This window comes from Hirundo rustica, chromosome 14, assembly GCF_015227805.2.
Source record: "Hirundo rustica isolate bHirRus1 chromosome 14, bHirRus1.pri.v3, whole genome shotgun sequence".
Lineage (NCBI taxonomy): Eukaryota > Metazoa > Chordata > Aves > Passeriformes > Hirundinidae > Hirundo > Hirundo rustica.
The window spans coordinates 12,346,313-12,365,688 of record NC_053463.1 but is presented as its reverse complement, the minus strand read 5'-3'; the positions used below and the strand labels follow the sequence as shown (position 1 = coordinate 12,365,688).

At 40.1% G+C, this 19,376-nt stretch overlaps 1 long non-coding RNA gene across 3 annotated transcripts in view; it reads right to left on the bottom strand.

The window, feature by feature from the left end:
• Window positions 1-2,422: 2,422 nt before the first annotated feature.
• The window catches only part of LOC120759239 (uncharacterized), a 36,825-nt gene continuing 19,871 nt past the window's right edge, over window positions 2,423-19,376 (bottom strand). The window contains exons 2-5 of one of the 3 annotated variants that reach the window (XR_005703137.2): window positions 9,590-9,667; window positions 7,482-7,573; window positions 6,904-7,048; window positions 5,529-6,130 (exon numbers count right to left, since the gene is read on the bottom strand). This is a non-coding gene — a long non-coding RNA (uncharacterized LOC120759239). Of the gene's footprint in view, window positions 6,131-6,903; window positions 7,049-7,481; window positions 7,574-9,589; window positions 9,668-18,526; window positions 18,588-19,376 lie in introns of those variants that run through there. The other 2 variants (XR_005703138.2, XR_005703139.2) reach the window with 2 other exon arrangements.

Below are 19,376 nucleotides of genomic sequence, written 5' to 3'. Positions count from 1 at the left end.
TACACATTAGAAGCATGAGTATGATCCCAGTTAGAGAAATGGTGTAGGCACTGTGGTTTCAATGGGTGCCTCCAGGACACTGCTATTGATAGCAGACACCTATTAAAGTGCTAAGAATCAACACAAAATGCCATTTAACATCCCATTTAAAAAAACAAATGTTTTTTTAAAAGTCCCCACATATTGAGCTTCCAGAAAAAAGAAGTGCATTAAAGGCACTGGTAAGGGTATTAAAAGGCAATATTTGATGTATGCCTATCTAGTACATTAACATTGAATCTGGCTGTGATATGAGTTGCACTAGTTAAAGTACGTATTTCTCTTTTTCCTTGAATCAGAGGAGGCAGTTAAAGGAAAAATAAATATCTAAAGCTTACAAAGCCAAAAATCTTCTTTCAGCACTAAGGTATCATAGAGATAAAGGCCATGAAATAAAGGTCATAATATATAAAATAGTTATTAGATGCAGAGAGACATTTGTAACACACACTGAAATTAGTAATGCCTTGCTCTTACAGAGGTTTACCCAAAGAGCTGCTCCTGCCAGCACAAAACACCCTCTTTCCTCCACAAGCCCACAGGGATTCAGAACGTGCCAAAAGTGAGTAGACTTTCCTGGAAAACTCCATTTTCTGTCATTCATGTTATTCATCGTTAGGGATAACAACCACCCAAGTGAAAATACTCCTCTAGAAGAACTTTAGGATGCTTCAAGTCTCTGTGTGTGGCAAAACTTCACTGTTCACCAGGAGTTTCTGAGTTAGTGCAACCCTTTGCAAACAGGTGAGAGACAAAATTCTTCGAAGATGGGAATGGATGAAGTGACACAAAGCCAGAAAATCATTGCCTAATGTGTTATCCATTGGCTATAGCTCATGCCCAGCATAGAAAAAAAAAAGATGGAAAAATCAGAGAAGTGGCATTACTGATATTCCTTTGTGAAGATGTCAGTCTGAATTCCCTGCAGATCCTCTCTGCCAGCAGCTTGTCCTGGTGTGTCTTCGCATTTAAGGAGAAAGGGGCAGAAAGCAAGACTGGAAGGAAGTCTGGAAGAAAAGGTGAAAAGGAAAAGGAATAAGAAACAGATCAGTGCAAAAGGGAAGAGTGTTAAATCAGTAACAGAGATCAGTATGTGCAAGCCATGTAGGTAAAGAGGGATAAAAGGAAATTGGAAAATACAGCAAAACTTATTAGAAACTATCACCAATGTCTTGTATTGCCTGTCTGAAGACTACAGAGCAGGAGGGAAAGGAAGCCTTCCCAAGGAATTTGCCTATTACTTCTCAGGTAGGGGTGGGTGAACTGCCTTTTTTAATATATAACAGACTTCTCCATTCCTGCTCTCACTCCTCTTAAAAGGAGCTGTATTTATCATGACTATATGACAACTCTAAAAGAACAAAATTTACATTTTGTCCCCCAAGCACTGAAGGTAGCAGAACATACTGCTTCAGGGAAAGGGGTTCATTTTAAACACAGAAAATAAATGGAGTGTAGGAGAATGGAGAGAAGGTTACATTTACTTTTGAAAACTTAAGGAGACAGATAGCTCCTTTTCCAAGATGACCTTACAACTCCTGCCCTGGGAGCATCAGGCATTGCTTTCCTTGGCCTGTGCTGGTAGAGGGACGATTTGTGAAAACGTCAGAGAAGCCATGGAAGCGTGAAATCTTCCCACAAGTCAGTCATTCCCTATCAGCATCACAGCACTTCAGCTTTTCCATTATCATCCCAAAAACTTTCTCCAGCAAGCTGCCCCATGCAACAGCCCCTGCAATCAGGTAAGCTTTCCTACTGCAAAGGAGGTACTAAACAAAGAACCCTCCCTTGAATTGTGGGCATAGGAAAACTATATTCTTTCAATCACTCTTTGTTTGTCATGAGCGGAATAAAAGGGCCAAAACATTTAGTCTCCATGAAAGAGCAGTGAGCACGCTTGTCATTTTGCAGCAGGATGCTGAGCTGCAGGTGGAATGACTGCCAAGGCTCCAAGACTGCATTGCCCCCCCCCGGTTTGCATGTTCAAAGCCACGGAGCACAGAAAACACCACCCTAACAATTCACAGCTAAGTACACACACAGTCATTTACTTTTTCAGCAGTGAAACGAGGCCTTTTCCTCCAAGCTGATGCAGTGAGGGGTGAAATTGAGGGCAGGACTTGAAAATGTTCCCCTCAAAAATGTAATGATATGCAAATATGAATGCAGTTCTAAATTTGTGGGAAGCTGATACATCCTTACTGTGTCACTTGGCATCCAGCACTAGAGATAAGACAGAAGACACTTCAGAAGTGGGCTGGAGTTATGGCCAGCAACAGATTGCTGCCATTAAAATGGTCTTTTATTTCAAGAGTGAATAACAGTTCCTCAGTAAGATTCTGAGTCAGAAAATACACAGGAGTGGCCAGCAGCCACATTCATACCCACAGTACTCAGCTCGTTATTATGACAAGCAGCAAAGTAGTTATAAAACAGTCTTGTCTCATTTCCTCCAAAATATAATCCTACTACCATTAGCATTTGCTGTGTCCTGAGAGTGCTTCATCTGAACCACTCTGCAAAGAAATGGAGAGGACAAGCAGCATTTACCCACAGGAAAAGATAAATCCAATATCACAATTGTTTAATGAAGACTACAAATCCTACTAAGTGTTTTTTTTCACTTATAAGCCCTAGATAAAGGGCAGGACAAGCAGTGGTTTCCCTCCAGAATGCTCCAGACAAAAGCAATGCCAATTTTGGCCTCATGACAATATGTTAATACAAGAGTGTCTGCAATAAAGCCTTTACGAAGAACACCACACAGTATATGTTTTAGTGACTGTGCCACAAAACTGGTGTGCTTTAGCAGCATAATTCCCCATCATTATAGTCATGCTTCAGTGAGGTGCAGTCATTTTCCAAAGATAACACTCTTAACAGTATTATTCCATTTCTTTTATGCCATGTAATAAACAGGAGTTTCAGTTACTCCATTTGGCAGATGCTGGAGCAGAACCAAGCCTGTTGTTCCTTGCCACTGAAGCTGTTATACTGCTTTACAAAACATTTTCATGTGCTGTTTTCTCCTTACCAGATCAGTCAATGGGACATTTCCAAGTCAATCTTTACATCATCTGATCACAATAAAATACATTAAAGACAGAAGAAACTGATTAGAACAAGCTGGAAATTAACACCCATGCTCCTCTTGTCTAATTTCTTGGATTTGAAATCCTGCACAAACAAACCAACCAGAGCTGTTATTACAGGAAACAGAAGAATCACGCTCTGCTCAGATCCAAAGACCTTCTCCAGGTTCTCTCACTAAGAAAACAACTTGCAGCATCATCTTCACACAGTAACTATCACAACATCCACAAATATCAACACACACCTGGAGAAACAGAAACTACTACTGAGATAAGTCAATGACAGAAACAGAAACATAGCCCAGGCTTCACCCAGCACATGCAAGCTCAGCTTCACATTCTGCAACTTCATCCTGCAAATACAAATGAAGAATAAAATGATGACTCATTTTCCCTCTAGGTTACCTTTGCTCTGGTCTCCTTCATGTCCCATCCAGACTGCTCCCTAACAGGCAGCCTTCAGCAGGAGCACGGAACACATCCTCATCCACAGGATTCCTTACCCATTCAAGGTTTGATGTCCTGCATTTAATGTTCAGCTCCACTGTGCTTCTGTAACTCAGAGAGCCTTTCCAACAATGCATATACACAAGAGCTAACTTTTACACATAATTTCAGAACTAATTTCTAGTCTCCAGGACAGCACTGAATGAAGAACAAGAAGAGATTTCTGTTCACATGCCAGCTGTCTTGGGCAAAGCAATTGCGTTTATCACTCCCCTTTCAAAAAACCTCCACTACCCTCTCTCAGAGTTGCTCATGGCCTTGCTTTCCTCTTTATCAGCTATAGAAGACTAGCAGCCAAACACATATATACGTATCACTTAAGTTGCAGATCTCCTGTTTCCTCTTGTTGGCTGACAGAGTGGAAATGGGGATGGAGGCTTTCCTGCTTCTGCACTTCCTTTGACTTCAATCTCCCCAACAGCCACAGCAGCCCGTGTCAAATAATTTAGATTCCAGGAGCAGGGACCCAAAATCGAGGGCTACAACTGTAAATTTAAAAATTAGGAAAAATAGTCTATTTTATCTGCCAGTGAATGAAATAATAAGAACATTTATCTGCATTTATCTGCAATTCCCCCACTGCCAGAATCCACCAAGAGGAACCAACTTGTATGAATATTGTCTTTATTTAGATTGACTTGATAATTCTTCTTGTGCCTATAACACATGTCTATCTAGGTACCTCCAGCTCCCTGTACAGTGCTCCAATGCAGAGAGAAATAAGTTGCTAGGAGCTGTAACCACACATTAGTTTGCATTATCACACGGACACGCTGAACCAGTGAACCATGGACACTTACCCTCTCAACCCACTTCAAACACTGCAAGAGCTGATAACAGACTTCCCATCCAAACTTAGAGACGGCAAAAAAAGTTTATTTTCCTTCTTCCCAATGCACTAGGGTGGATTCTACTGCACTTTGAGGGGAGTGCAGTGTCACATCCCAACAGGACACGATGAGGGGCAGGCAGTGTAATGGCACTGGGGATGGGCAGCTGGATTTGCTGGTAATCCATATTCCAGTGAGCCCTCCAGATGGATGTTTATTAAACATCCATACCCTCTCCATCAATTAGTATCACATTGACAAAGCCATATATATGCATATGTGTATTTTCTTTTTGCATATGCATGCCTGTCTGAACTATCTGCTCAGCAATCAATCCTCCTTTAATCAGTTCCCCATTAAATATAAACTCCTATATATTCACACTCTGCTTTACCTCATCATGACTATGAAAATCCCTTTATAATGACTAAATTGGCCTTTTAGCAGAACAGTTCATCTGATAGAAGAGGGAAGGGGACACGAGGAAGACACCAACTGTGCAAGTCAGTGTTAGGAAACAGGAAAAGTCTTTGCACCCTTTAAAAAGGTTGTTAATTAGAGTAGCACATCATCCTCAGCACTTGAGAATTCTGAGAAAAAGCTTATTACATGGAAAGTGCTTGACAAATCTGGTATCTCAGGTTTCCCACTTAAAGGTTTCAGAAATTCCCATCCTTACAGAAAAACTGAAGCGTTCCACCCTGTTTTCTCCCCCCCCAAACAGGGAGTGATAACACGATTTATGGGGGGCAGGGGGGGAAGTTATGATTTCTTAAAATTTTCTTATGATTTCTTAAAATCATTTCTAAAGATTTGTCACTACAAAATGTTCCAGTAGAGCGAGAACATCGGGGAAAATACTGTTTCTACAGGAATGAGAAACACATCACTGAATCTGCTCAAACTGGCACAAAGAAGATGAAAAAGGACAAAATTTGGGGTGAAGTTTTTTTCCCCTGAATACACAATCCCTGTATTTCCTGAAATGCCATAGACTTGTTGCACCAGGCTTACAAAATTATGTCCAAATTTTTGTCCAGCTTGAAATAAAAAGCCCTGATTGACAACAAAAATAGGTATTTCCTAGCAATCAACATGCTTTGTTTTTCAGCCTCTCTGCATTTTGTGGACAACAGCCCAGATTTTGGCAGATTATTTCATTAGGGAAAGCTTGCATTTTAACTAAACGTGGCTTTCTCAACAGAAAATTGGTATCAATCATTTCACATATTCTAGCTGACTCAATGATTCATCTCCAGGAAATCTGTTTGAAAATCTAGAGTTACGGCTGATCAGACAAAATTAAATGCGCCCATCACTTCATTTTTACCACTTACACTATTGTATCTTTACACACATGCAGAAACAAAAAAGCAACAACCGAAAACATCACAAACCAAGTCTGTTTCTTTACTTATTTTTTTTCCATCTTCCTTCATGACATTTAACTCCAAAGACATCCACTGCAATCCATTTATCTGCGAAAAGGTAGGAAGAATCCAAGCAACAGTCAACTACTGTGACTCAGCTGCTGCTTTATGAAATTTGATGTTTTCCATTTACAGTAAGCTCTGCATAAACATTTTTGTGGCTGTGTTTCAGCTGAATTTTGCTCTCAGCATCTTGCTTCGATACAGTGGGTCCGTACAGAACAGCCTATTACTGTCAGCAGTGGAGGATAAAGAAGAAGGGGAAAAAAGCTTTATTAAAGAAATTATAAATCGTTCAATACTCAATCATCAAGCTAGGCTTGCTAAAGAAACCATATTTGTTCAGTGTTTGACTGTTGGCAACATTTCAGGCCTCAATAAACCCTCACAAGAACAATTTTCATTCTCTAAACTCCAGTGAACTCAATGGGGCAGAGTTCCCAAAATAGTTTTAAAGAGACCTTGGTCTCTTTTCCAACTTCTGTAAATACATATCTAATCCTACTGCCTCATTTACCCATTAACTGGATCTATATTTAGACAATTTTCTACTACACATGCTTAGGCAAATAAATAACTTTACCTGAACTCTCCTGCTCTAGATGCCCACTCAGAACTTGGAGGAGGGTCCTGTATCACCTCAAACATGGGGCACAATAGGAGCAAACACTTCCTAACCCAACCTGGGCTTTAAGAAATAGGTGACTTAAATCTAATCAACTTAAGTGCTATTTCATGCCCCACACGTTTCATTTGCCCACAAAGTGGGACAACACAGTGACTCCATTTGAAAGATGAGGTTTAATTTGCTCTCTGAGAACTTTTGTTCTTCCCTAAGTGAAACAATGGGTTCTCCCCACACTACCATCTGCAATTTTCTTTGCAGTCACTGTTTTACTTAGCCAAGGCATTGCTGGGTCAGATAGTCACTTTAAAACTAGAAGAAACCAGGTGTTTTTTATATAAACATAATTAAGCAATTTAATGAAAATCTGTTGAGTCTACCTTTCTCTGAGAATATGCAGGGCTCAGCTTCGTTTATTTCTGCTTGCTTTTCGATGCAAGCTGCACTTCAATGTAACTTTGCTGTCACCAACAGGTTGTCATGAGAATTAAATATTTTTCCTTTTATTTTCCTTAATTTTAGACCCTAGAATAAAAATACAAATGTGACTCATCCAGACTTAGTCTTTGTGAGTATTGTTTTAATTTGTAAGTATTCCTGTTAACTTTGATTTAATTAACAATGACTTAGTAATCTCTGACAAAGAGGGATAAATGTGGTATAGGAAGGCAGATTAAAGTCGCTGCTGTTCAAAACAGTACGGACAAAGAGAGAGCATAATTAAATTATCTATCTGATTTTTCAAATTGTAACGGAGAGATGCTTCACACAGCATGTCACTTCTGGTTTCTCAGAATTCTGCTTTTTTTTATTCTTCTTTTGTTATGAACAGAATCATCTGTATCCACTGCATGAGACAATTGATTGGTTTCAGTATAACTGGATGTTTTGCCAGCCTTCACTGTGCTCCCACTCAATATGTCATGTAAAATAATGTGCTGAAAACTGGCTGACCTACCTGTCTGCTTGGTGTTTATAAGGAGTTTGTCTCCATGGTATTTCAGTTCTTTATCAGAAAACAAAACAGGAGATACAGGAAGCCAAGGAAACCTTGAAAGGAAAGTCATAACAGTGGTAAATAAGATTTGATGGCCCAGACACAATCCTGAGAGGCTAATGACATGTCAGCACTCTCAGCACCTGCTTCCTGAGCAGCCCTGGGAACACCACAATTCTCCCTCTGCTTCCACCTTGCTCAGGGCATTTATCCTGCTCTCCCCTCATCACAAGCACATCACATGGAGGCTGAGCTGCCAAGCACTGGGGGAGAGCAGAGCCAGGGTGAGACCAGGCATTACCACCTCCATCAGAACGCCACCCTGTCCAGCCTGCTTCCTCCAGGGTCATATCCTGCTTTCGACTGGGATAGAACTAATTTTCTTTTAGTAGCAGGTGCAGTACTCTGTTTGGAATTTAGTGTTAAAATATGTTGATAACACAGAGACATTTGTTCTCTGCTAAGTAGTACTTACACTCACGGATTTTTCAGATTTCCATGCCCTGTCAGCACAGGTGCACAAGCTGGGAGGGAGCAGAACCAGGACAGCTGACCTGAACATAAGGCCAGAGGGATATTCCACACCATAGGATGTCATGTCCTATTTATAAACTGGGGCTGTTGGCTCAGAATCAGTGATCACTGCTCAGGGATGGGCTGGACATCCATCAGTGGGTGGTGAGCAATTGCACTGTGCCATCACCTGCTTCTCCTGGGTGTTTGTGGGTTTTTTTTGTTTGGGTTTTTTTTTTTTTTTTTTTTTTCCCCCCCCCCCCCCCCCCCCCTCACAAAATGGTATATCTCCCCACTTTTTTCCTTTTGATTGCTCTTCCCAGTGGAGGGAAGGAAGGGACCTGAGTGAGTGGCTACATAATATTTAGCTGCCATTTGGGATTAAACCACAAGAGACATTAATACTACAAACACAAAAAGCATCAGCTGAATCTTGAAATACTTGCAGGAAGCGGCTTGGTAGCAGCTGTGTACAAGAGATCAGACAGCTGAAAAGTTGAAGAAATAGTCTGTGTATGGAAGCAGACATCAGAGAGCACTGGGCATTGAGATCCAGGGCTCCACATGCTACAGGGGGCCAAGCTGAATCATTTTTGGGAACTGTATCATGAGTTTGTAGCTGAGACAACCCCCTTTGTCATGAATTAACCTGATGTTTTGTCCAAGGCCTGGGTACCTTTTGTACAGAGCATTCACTTTATCATGTACATAAGGGCTGAAGAAACATAGAAGCAAAATGAAAAGACTAGAAAAGACTACTTAAATTCTCACTTTCCTAACTCTCTCATTTTGCATCTAATCCAAGTCCAAGTGAATAATAAGGTAAGCAATTACTACATTCTCTAGTAAGAGACACAATCTTCTTCATATGGCTTTGTGTCACCAATATCTAAGGGTAGCAGAGAAGAAAGGAACTCTATAAAATCTGGGCTCATATGTAATGCACCTAGGAATTTTTAACCTCTTGCTTGGATTCTAGGGGTCTAGCACATATTAAAATATAGGAAGTCAGCCTGATGGGAGTTATGAGTTCCTACAAGTCTCTTTAAAGGCTCAAAAGTTTTGACAAAGTTTAACTAGTTTAATCAGAGGCCTACAAATGCCCAGACTAGTCAGCAGCTGCTTTTGCTTCTGTTCCTCACTGGCCTCTGTGAGTGGTGGTGCTGTGAGTGTCCCTGCAGAAGTTCACATGATGAAGAAGAGGGTCATGTCACAGATGTTGTCAGGGAGTGCCAGATGGCCATGAAGCAATTTTTCCATAAAATGGAGGCATCCAAGGAATGTGCCTGATTAAGAGAATCACCAGAAAGCTGCAGCTTATCCTCATGGCACCTTCCCACACACGAAGCACTGTCCAAAGCAATAGAGCAGCCTGTTTTCTGCACAGGTGAGACCCAAAGCAGCCCTGGAGCCTGTCAGCAGAGCTTGCAGCAGAGAGTCCATTGGGTCTGTCTCCTCAGATAACCTTTAAACCATAGCAGTTGATACAGATTTTTTATACTTCTGCAAAATAAATGACTGCTATCTCTTGCTTTTCACCACGCAGCTTTATCTACCTTGATTTGTGTTGGCTCCTTAGACAGCTGTATTCTCTGCTTGCACTCTCATAGTGTGACCAAGTTAGGGTGCAATTCCTGGAATGACAGAGGTCACAGTGATAAACAGATCTCTAGAGAGCACCTTATACCATAGGGCTTAGTCCTGTTGGCAATCGGGAACAGGTCATGGAATTGAAGTGTTGTACACCAGGTTAACTGCATCTGCTGCCAGTCTGTGAGGACAGGAGTGATTACATGACACCAGTAGCGCCCAAGTGGTACAACATTTATGTTTAGACAGGGGAGTAGGACCCCTCCAGCCCCTGCTGCTTAAAGGGGAATCAGGACAAGAACGAGAAAACAGGAGTGGGTGAATTTCAGAGCTGTCACATTAAAATGGCCTTGCTGCTGAGGCGGCTCTGTGCTGCCAGCTCACACAGCTCAGTGTACTTGGGAAACAGCTGAACACCAGACACACAAAAAAAAAAAACCAAACACAAAAAAGGAACTCACCACCAGGAAGGTTTTCCCTGGTGTCCTCAGCTAAAATGTTAACCTGGATGTCTTTCAGAATAAATATCTCAAGAGTTATTTGTACACAATGCTGCAGTGTTTACCTTTTGATTACAGATCTTTACACTCTGTCCATTATTATTGAATGCCAGGATGAAAGGCAGCCTAAGGGCCTGAATGCAGTGTTCTGTCACAAAGAAATACAGCAAAAGTAATGGCAGGCTCTGAAACTAGAAATATATTAGGCTGGAAAGAAATACGAGCACAGTTATCGGGGTTTCTTTTGCAGTGTTTGGCTTTTAAGAGAAGGACTCACGCAATTTTGCCTTGACAGTGACATGAAAAGCCTGGATTTGGATATAAATTGAGGATGTGGGTATAAAAGCCTCGTGACTAATTTCTGCCTCTTACATTTGTGTCTGTAAAAATAAAATGGAAATTATAGGAGTGTAACTCTACATGCCTTTCTATCCAGAACCACACTGAACACTATACTGAGCTTTAAGCTGTCTAGAACCCTGATTTTTAAGCATCCAAATAAAGTTGAATTTGTGCTCATACTACTCATATTTCAAACTACTCAAACAAATATCTATGATTTTTATTAATCTTCTCTTCCAGCACTGGCATACAGTTTACTCCTTAATCTGATGCCTGAGTCATATAACTCATTTGCAATTTTTATGCTCATGTTCCAGCAGTCCAGGTTTGGATTCTGAAAGGCTAAAGCCTGGAGCTGTTTCCATAAAGTATTTTGATGTGTCACCTGATATAGATAATTCTCATTTTCAACAAGGTCACTTGTGAAGTCTAGACAGCAGCAGAGGTGTGCAAACTTCTTTTTAAAATTGCATCATGATACTGCATCACTTATCAGAACACCTTCTTCCACTGGCCAAATTTTGGCACGATTTTTAAAGAAAAACCTTTCCACAGCTACTTATTAGTGTAGTTACACTGACTGGTTAGTGCAGATTACCTGTAAATCTTGAGTCTAAGGGTTGGTTTTTGGTTTTTTTTCTCCATGGTTCTCTTTTACAGCATCTCAGTGCTTGCTGCAATACTTCTAGGAATACCAAATCCTCTTACTACACTTAAAATGTCATGCTTTTAGATTCACTTGAAAATCCTCCTGTCATAGGCCAGTTAGGCTAAATTCCACAGCACTACCTGACTTCAAAAAACAAGAGAAAACTGACTTCAGGTACATACAACTGCTTTACATTTGAGGGTAGGAAAACAAGCAGTAACAATTTTTCATACAATCTTGCATTAGATTTAATTCTTACTAATAAGAAATGAGAGTCATTAACACTATTAAAATCTAATTACATTAGCAATTTTCTACCAAGTCATATGTGTAGTTAAGTATTGATATTTGTTTTTCCTAATGGGATTCAAAAGTCTAATTAAAAGTCTCTCTTTTATGGTTATAGTGGAATGAATCCTTATGAAAAACAAAACACTTCAATTAGCCAGAAATGGCATATTCCCTTTAATATCATACTTCAAACTACCTTCCTCTTCAGTACTTTAACCAGAACAGAAAATCAAATAAATTTATTTGGCACTGCAAGAGCACAACTGTGAGTCCCTTTCTCCTCTTCTCAGTTCTTTTTTCATGCCCAGTTGTTTTACAGTTTGCAAGAAATGAGTAATAAGGACAGGTACAACAGAACTCTTTAAGATAACACTAAGAGCAAGATTTTGCAACATTGATTAGTCATGATTATAAAAGCCTTATTGTTGCCAGAGTTGCAATGGAATAAATTATTCCTCTCAAGAAACTGAAACAAGATCGAGCAAAAAATTTTTCCAGACAGCTGCCCCATGCAGTTGGTCAACACTCTGTGTTTCAGCACAGCTATTGTGGCAACATTTGGCTAGATTTGGCTGGTCTCAATTTTATTTTGTGAGCACAACTGGTAATAGATTGTAAGCTAAAAACTTTCATTGCCACTGGAAACTTCCTTGCTTTAGAAAAACACACACTACCTTCAACCCAGTTCACATTTCCAAGAGACACCTTACCCTTGCTTGTGCTGAACATTGAGCCACGTCTGTGTAACAGAAACAACTGGTAAGCTGGAGAGAGATGGCAGAGGTAAGAAAGCAAAAACAACGGATATCCAGGACATCAAGAAAAAGATTAAACAATTATGTGAGCATAGCACATAATCAGCCATCCCTTAAAAGCCTAGGACTTATATTCCACTGTGGGCCTGACATTTCTAAGTCTGAAGGGATTTTAGCCTGCCAGCAGCGCTGTTTCCCCAAGGAAAAAGTTGTCAAGAAAGCCTTTTCTCTAAACAATCTTGGCAAAACAACTATCCTTTCTAAAACAATCTTTCTCCAGGTGGTGTTTTGCTGTTTCTCTGGTTTCACCAGTGGGATTAGAGAGGTGTTGCTTCTATTCACCAATCATGTTAAGTCTGTACCACAACACCTTATAAAAGGCGGTAAGAATTCGACAATAAATCCTTCTACACTCTTTGCCTTCTGAAATATTTGGAGCCTTTCATCTTTCTTTTGTGTCCTACGTGACATTCCACCTGTGGACTGAACCAGCAGTCATCCTACTCTGAAAGCAGCCTGTCCTTCAGTTCTGCCACTTGTTTTGCCACTGATGGTTTATAGCACTGAGGGTTGTTGCTTTATTCTTCAAAAATCAGAGCACTTTACCACAAACTGCAAATCTAAAGTGCTCCTCAGCATGCTGGCTTTGCTTTTCCTTAACATGTACAGATCAATGACAGGTTAATGCTTAGTTAACATTTATTAAGAGCAACATGGTTTCAGAAAATTCAGACTAAAGGTGTCAATTAGATGACAGATCCTTCATGAAAGATGAAGGAACCTCTGTGTTGGGCAGATACTCTTATGCTTTGCTGTCCAAGGTTTATCAGTTACAAGGTCCCAAGTGTCCAGGCTTATCAGGAATAAGAAAAGCAAGTATGAACTAAAGGGTACTGTTGATCCTTTATTTCACAGAATCTCACGAACGATAAGTGGTGTCAAAACAGTCCAGAAATTATGGATTCACACAGCCTTACAGTGACCACCAGAATAGAACATAGAATGGTTTGGGTTGGAAGGGTCCTTACAGATAATCTCATTCCATACCTCTGCCACACCTTCCACTATTCCAGGTTGCTCCAAGCCCTGTCCAACCTGGCCTTGAACACTTCAGGGATGGGGCAGCTGCAGCTCCTCTGGGCAACCTATGCCAGGGCCTCACCACCCTCACAGGGAAGAATTACTTCCCAATATCCCATCTAACCTGCCCTCTAACAGTTTGAAGCCATTCTCCTTTATGCTACCACTCCAGGCACTTGTCCCAAGTCCGTCTCCAGCTCTCTTAGAGGCCTTTAGACCCTGGAAGGAGCTCTTGGGTCTCCCTGGATCCTTCTCCAGGTGAACAGCCCAGCTCTCCCAGCCTGCCTTCAGAACAGAGGAGCTCCAGCCCTTGCAGCATCTTCATGGCCTTTCTGGACTTGCTCCAGCAGTCCCCTATCCTTATGCTGTGGCCCCAGAGCTGGACAGGGTGCTCCAGGTGGGCTGTCACCAGAGCAGAGCAGAGGGCAGAACAAATCCCTGATGCCCAGGACATGGCTGGTTCTGCGCTGTGAGCTCTCACTAACGGGGCAAGCTGAGGTTCCCCTCAACCTACACCCACGAACCCACAAGTTCTTCTCCTCAGACACGGCATGAGGGAGCAAACAGCGTGAGGGAAGCCTGCTAAAAGCCTCTGGAAGGGCAGCCAATCTATACTCAAGGTCACTCTACAAATCAGAAACATCAATGCTGATTACAAACTAAATTCTCCACTGTCTTTTATGTTGGTGCAGACACAGACTGCGTGAAGTGTCTGACATCCTGTACATAATTACTTCTAAATCTGAATGGGAGAGATTCATACCCACTTGAGCAGTGTAGCAATGCTGGCTTCGTGACAGGACAGCAGAGCTGGGATGCTTGACTAGGCAGAATTTTGCACCCAAGGGGTTTTCACACCTTTTCAATCTGTGAACTCTCAACTGATTGCTAGCACAGGTGAAAAATCAAGTGAAGATGCATGAAAATGCTCTGGCTTTACCTGTCTGTGCCCTGGAGATCAAACCCCACAGCACCAGACTGTCATTTTGCACAGCTATGAAGGACGGCACAAACCACAAAAATTCAACAGGAACACAGATATGCAAGTTTAATCTTAGTTCAGCCTTAGAGCACAAAACCCAAATAAAAGCATGCCATGAACAACAGTCAATATCCAGAGCACAAATCCATCAAGCACACAGGAGATTTAGAAGCTCCATGCAATTACCTAACAAGGAAGAACATTTTTATAGAACTGACCCATATCTTTGTGTGGACTGAAAAATAGATCTGACTCTTTTTCTTGCTTCCAGTAAGACTCACTTATCAGTACCTCCAAAATCATCTCCTAAAGAAATATCACAAAATCTGTTAGAAAAGACATAATGCAAAAATAATTTCCCCCCGTGTTCTTTGTGTGTTCCAGACTCACTTTCTTTCATGGCAGAAGAAGTTGTGATGATAATCATCCTAAACCTGCAGGAAGGTTTCTATTACACATTTATTTTTCAGTATGTTCAGGACTGAAGCTGACCTTAGTTTATCAGTAACAGGAATATTAGGAATACCTTTTGGTGCAGGAGATTTGTTCTTTTTTAATCATTACCCATCAGTAGAAAAATTATCCCTAAACAATAGAAATAAATCAATAAATTGGACAGAAAAAAAAATTAAAAGGGGAGAAAACCAGATCTTTTTTGCAAAAACAGGGACAGTAAATTCTTTTACAAAAAGGTAATAACAAAAGCTCTTCTGCATCTCAATCAAAAGGCTGCAAGCTACAGCCTTGAATTTCAATTGCAGATGGTAAGATGACATACAATTAATATGATTCTATTTATGTAGTCTAATCAAAGCATGAGAGTACAGGAAAAAACAAATGTAACATACTGTGTGTCTTCAGTTTTAACCTATGATGCACTGAAAAAGACCATTAGCATTTTAGTACCAAATTCACATTAATTTCCCTGCATCTGCAAGTGTTCCCTTCTTTCTCAATATCATCATGCTATCCTGAGCCAGAAGCAGCTCTTATCTCTGAGGTGTTTACAGAAACTGCCAAGAACACATTTCTTCCCCTCTGGAATGTACCAGATGATGTATCAGGTGTCAGATTTTTCTGCCAAAGTCTCCCCAAGTGTAGATCATAAAATCTTCTTTGTTATATGTCACTCATCTCATATTTGACTACCCCCTTCCCCTGCTCCTCCATTATTCTTTGTGGGGAAAACAAAAAAACAAAACAAAACAAACAAAAAAAAAAAAAAATCAAAACCAAAAAACCCAAAACCCACTGGAAGATCAATGTTTGCTCCTGATCACACTCTGATGCCTTCACTTTGTGTCTCTGCATCTTCTACACACACAAAAACCTTCAATGCCTCCCTGCTCACCACATGCACCTGACTAAAATCTCAGCACACGGCACTGTGATCCAGTTCTTTGTTATAGTTTTATTTCATTGTAGTGACAATGAATTTCTGTCCATCTGGATTACTGAAAGCTACAGAGAAAAGAGGAGTGTTCTGCAGGGAACAATGGTGCTTTGGTAAAAAAAAAAAAAAAGAGAGGCATTAAGATGACTAATAACTCTTTTCTATACCCTATAATGCACAAGCGTAGTTACTTTTCCTAAATAGCTCCCTTTCTTAAGAAGTCTGTTCTTGGCATAATAGAGCTCTGCTATTAGCTACCCATTTCTGATTTTCTGATATATCACCACATCAGGAGATAAAAAAACAACAGCCACATAGCAGTGAACTGACAAGGAGACACATTTCTGAACATAAAAGGAATACATTTATGTATTCTGATCATATATATACAACTTATTTGTGTTTTAAACTGAAATTTGCCACAAAAAAGAAAAAAAAGAAAAAAAAAAAAGAAGAGATCTTAAAATAAGGAGAGATCTAAAAATGTTGAGAGAATTACAATTTACTACTTTTTTTTTCTCAGTACAGCACCGTATTCATAGAAAATACCCTTTTATTGCTTCCAACCTTGTCTATTTTTTTTCCTCCTAATCATTTTATTATACCAATTGAATTATTTTACTGTACTAGGTGAGGTACCATGTGTGCCTACAGTCCTTTGCAAGGTGAGACACAGGTGGGCACGTTAAAGCCTCAAAAGAGATGCTGCTTTGCTGTACCAGCTGCTGGAAAACACCACCAGTTGCTGCTTTGGCTAAAGAATTGTCCATAAACACAGCATCCCCCAAATGGAGCCATTTCTTCACTGCAAGACCCTCAGATCAAGCACAAAAGACACTCAATGCTTCATGTAAATGCATTTCATTCATCAGATGCCTTGCAGACTGGCTTTACAAGAGTTCATCACCATTTACCAGAGCTGGATCTGTCTCTGTGAGGATCCTGCCACAACCAGCACAGTGCTCAGTATGGGGCTGCTAATACAGAACATTAACAGAGCGTGGGTAATGGTCTGTGCCACTGCACAGGCTGAATTCCATCCTTTTAACTGCATGACAGGTCATTTGGTACTGCTTCTGCTCCTCCTTTGCATGAGAATAATTGTGGAAGTTCTCAATCAAAACTGTGCCTGTTTGAACATGCACACCAACAAATTCTTCCTCCTCTGAACCTCCCAAACAATATACACAAAGAACTGTTAGATAATGCAATACCATACTCCTGCATTAGCTTCTATAGAATCCTTTACATAATATTTGCCCATAATTTAGGCTGATCTGTCAATCCCTGACTTTGCAGCTCAGCTCAAAAGTTCATCCATTCTTAGCAGCTTAGTCAAAATTAATTTTCATCGTACATATGAAATTAAGACCACGAAGGCCATTGTGCTGTGAGACATAACACCTTTTTTCATCCACTACAGTTGTTACTCTTACAGAGCACAACATATGTATATGACAAGCATGTAGAATGTTAAATGAAACATGAATGAATAATTCTCCCCCTACACTTAATTAATCAATTTTCAAGTATATAAGTAAATGTTAATAGCAAAGGTTTAATGCCAGTGCATAATAAATAAACTTAAATATCACTGGCATATTTTTTGAAACATCAGAGGAAGGAAAGGAAAAAAGGAATTGTGAAAGTGAACAGTTTAAAAGAAAATGAAGTTTAGGTGACCTAATTAAAGGCTTTTCCTCAGCTACAAAAAGACATCAAAGTGCTGCTTCTGAAGTTCTTTTGCCAAACCAACAGCCTCAAATTAAATGACTGCATTAATTTCAAGGAGTGAGTCAGAGAACTACTACTGTAAGAGCCTTCAGTCCCTCTGTGTTGCCACAGAAACAGAACATTATGGCTAGTTTATAATCCAAGTGCTCCATTTATATAAGAGAATTAATTTTTCATTTTCACCTTTTCATTTACTCCTCCAGATATATAAGAAAACCCCTCAGAAATTAATGATGCCTCTCCCATGCCTGACAGCTGGAGTTTAGATGTCAAACAATGCTGGGTTTACATTGTTTTTCCTAATGGCTTTCAGCAGGAGCAACAAGTGTATTTGCAGACCAGAACAGCCAAACTGGCGAGCCTCTGGCAAAGCTGGGCTCAGGTCCTCTGAAACAAAGCCAGGATCCAGAGACTGACCAGAGCTCCCAGCAGCAGTGTCCCTGGGCGTGTGCACAACGGACAAATCACTCACACTGCAGGAAACATCTTTCTGGCAAGCCCAGATGTCACCAGGAGTATTTAGGGTGACCCACATTTGAGGCACATTGGGTGCAGTTCAGAGCACACCTCTGCCCCACACATTGCCTCTGCCAGTGAGATGATTTTTGCCACTGGTGTTTGCTGACTTTACCGGCTCTGTGTTAAACCTGGCATAATCCTGCTTTTGACATAAACAGAGGAAATTAGGGATAGATGAGCTGGTGTAAGCTCCACCTAAATAGTTCCTTTCAGGACAAAATTGACAAAGCTTTCATTCACTCATCCCGTGTACACTTTGCTATGAAAGACACAAACTGTAAATTCTACACAAATTATATATATATATACACTATGCTCAAAATACAAGTTAATCAGGTTGAGTGCTACCTTCTTGGAAACAACTAGCAACATGTCTAGTTTCCATGGCTTTTCATGAATATTCTAAATTGAAGAAATGCATAAACATAAGGGTAATTTACATTGCTAAAGTTAATCAGGTTTTTTTATACATTTTATGCATCCACATGATTTTTCATCTGTATTGCATAAATGTATCTTCTCATTTTTAATATGCATATGTACATCCAAACTCGTGCCTATTTGCTTTTACAAATTTCTAGAACCACGCCTGTCTCAAGATTTAAAAAGTCTGTAGTTTACAAGAAAAATGATCAGCAAAAAGTTGTAAAATACTTACAGATTCAAGGAGGCATTTAACTTAGATGTGAACCTGCCCTTTTGTAACTCAGTTTTTCTATCTGTAAAATGATAATAGAAGAATCTCCTTAAGAAGCTGGCATATCAGCAAATGTCCAATACAAAGGACAACTCCATTAAAGAAATGGGTTTGTGTATACAAATGTTAGGTAAGAAATTTGACAAGGACACAGCAAATCTTCACTGATCAGCATTTGCAAAGGTCCCTGAGATGCAGAGATGAAAGGTCTTCACTTTGAAACAAAATGAATATTTGTTAATAACATTCTGCATTTAAAAGCTTTCCCAGTCCACCCTAAGTAGATAGTAATGAACCTTCAAACATTCTCTAGTTCATTCCAGCACAAAATCAAGGTCTTGACAGGGTCAAGAGAATTAGGTACCTAACAAAATAACTTATGGTTGTTTTCTCAAACGGGTTGACCTTTACCTGATTTTGTTCAAACCACTATATATCCCAGTCAAGCCCCCATCACTTTACATGGGTAGAACTAGAAGCAGGATAAACTTCACCTTTTAATATGCAACATTTCATTATTTACAAACCAACAAAAGAGGTTTAATAATATAATTTGGGAACTGAAGCACACCAGCTAGTTGAAGGGACTTTTAGATCAGTGAAGCTGCTATTAAAGTGCCATCAAAGCATTTTTGACTCCACAGAATTAATCATGAAATCTGTTCCTGCCAGCTCACTTATCATATCCGAAATATTAATTTTGAGCAAAATTAAATTGGACACCTACCGACAGCAACATTTTGCCCTTCAGAACTCCCCTTCACATTGATTTATTAACGGCTGCCAGAACAGTGTACCAGAGCAATTTATT